The sequence below is a fragment of the Leuresthes tenuis genome, unplaced genomic scaffold (assembly GCF_036924035.1).
Source record: "Leuresthes tenuis unplaced genomic scaffold, fLeuTen1.0.hap1 SCAF_8, whole genome shotgun sequence".
NCBI classification, from domain to species: Eukaryota; Metazoa; Chordata; class Actinopteri; order Atheriniformes; family Atherinopsidae; genus Leuresthes; species Leuresthes tenuis.
Genome location: NW_027325362.1, coordinates 20,119,637 through 20,121,935, shown reverse-complemented (window position 1 = coordinate 20,121,935; position 2,299 = coordinate 20,119,637).

Sequence of the window (2,299 nt, the reverse complement as noted above, 5' to 3'; positions counted from 1 at the left end):
AACGACAAGTGAAACGGTCAAAGGTGTATCAGCTGGTTGTAAATGGCTATAATATATACTGCCAGACTGCCAGGGTGGTATAGATAAAGTGTCCTCAGGAGAGAACTGGGGCAGCTTGTGGTGAGATAGTGGAAAACGAGCAGCTTGCAGTTCTTGATGAGGGGAGGGGAGGGAATGGGAGTGACTGGTATTCACAGAGGGTACACCAAAGAACTTTAATATACATAAGCAGTAATCTTATCCCCCCTCAGTTCTCACCTGAGGTAAGCTGAGTCGCAAGCTACCCGCACTCAAGTGACCCCTCTTTGAGATGTCTCCTGGGAAAAAGCTTAGCCAAGATAGCAGAGGTGCAGGAGCCATTAGCCATCACTGAACCTGTCTCGGTATAGATGGCTATGTAGTGACATTCCCTAACCTTCTTTGTTTCTGTGGAAACTTTGGGGGGGAGGGGGGGGGTATTTATAAGCTTATTAAACTGTAAATTCTGAAACAGTGTTGGACAATGAGTAGGAGGCATATATTAGGTTGCCAAGTTGCCAAGCTGATAAAATAGTGTAGATAAAAGGAGGCAATCATGCACCTCATGCCTTGATGAGCAATATATATTCCAGATCACAGCAGGCTGTATAGGTGAAGTCTCAGCATCCAACTCACTGTTGAAATTTCTTCAGAAATACATTGACTTTCAGCTCTGACACCCCCATGACCTTGTAGGGTTTAATTGCTCTGTTTGACAACACCTCCTCAAACCTGCGCTTGTGTAACCTAATTAGTGACAGCAAAGTAGAAAATCAAGATGAAGCTAGGGGTGGCAGAGGGGGAGAACATAATGCGACAGAGACAAAGTTAGAAACTGGAGTGTCAGGACTGAGATATAAAGAAAAAGGGACAATCGTGCATACAAGGACATTTTATGCAGATGATTTTAGAATTTCTGTTAATAGCCTTTCTCTGTTGAAGTGCATCAGCTGAGCAGAGGGGATGTTTATTGGTTGAAGCTTTCACACTCATCTTGTAGGTTGCCATACTTAGTCATGTTCTGGCAGGGGTAACATGAAAAGATAGATTTTCTACTTAACTCTGTCCTCTAAATACAAGGCTACAGCCACTACCACTTAGTTCAGCTTCACAAAAAGACCTGAAACAGAAAGGGTTAATAAGTCTGGCTGTGTTCAAGGGTGACAAAATCCGCCTACCAGCATCTCTAAGGCTCACTAATTAACACTTTAAGTATTGTTTGTCTAGCACATTAAAGAAAATTATAAAACTGTTCTTGTGCTATTTCTTGGCTTTCAGCAGTTGCCAGGTAACAAGCAAAGCTTAAATTAACTTCAAGAAACATTGAAAGCCATTTTTACACTTTGGTTTTTGGAAACATTACTGACATTAAATATATGTTCATTAATATTATGTTTATTTAATTTGCCGGAACGCTAGCTGCTATGTTTCCTATCCTTATGCTGAGCTGACTGTTTCTTCATATTTATACACATGGCAGAGGTTTCATCGCCTATAACCCTTTACCCCATTTCCCAAAAGGTCAAACTATCCCTCTAAGTCAGTACATAAAAGTCAAATAGCTGAAGGATAAACAAATTATATTTTCTTTATTTTCACCATTAATGTGTGCACTAAAATAACCTGTGTGTGTAATGTGCTGTAGTAAGGCACTGCACCTGACACTGCAAGTAAAATCTATTAGATATTATACTTTCACTCAAGGCTTACATGGAATTATTTAAGAAACATATAGTAGCCTGAAGAAAAGAGGTCTTTTGCACTAATAAGATTAAGCAGAGACGAGTCCCAGCAGCTGCCTCATTTCAGCTGCCAGCAGGTGCCTCATGCCAGCCATGCAGCATATACGGTAATAAGCTGCAGTGACGCTAAGCTTGCATTAAAAAGGGCTTGGATGCAACATTTTGGATTGAAAAAAGTCTTTTTTCATTTTTTTGAAAAATTTTTCAATCCAAAATGTTGAGACTCTTGTAAAATATCATTCTTTTAAGTCCACGTCAAAGGCCAGAGCATTTTGCATGGAATTTTGAAGACTCATGTTGGCTAAACTATGTTTTGGAGCAAACTTTGCAACAAGCACTAAAAAAGTGCTCCCCTGCTGTTGATGAGCATAAAGTGAGCCGTGGGTGGCCTCAAATATGGCGTTAAGGTAAATTATGGGCACTTTTCACGGCTTTGTAATGCAGAAGGGAGGCTTTGCTGTTTCACGATGACTCAGTGACCAAACACTGGCATGAAAAGGGTATGTGTCACCCTTTGGAATTTCAATCAGAAGCTGAAC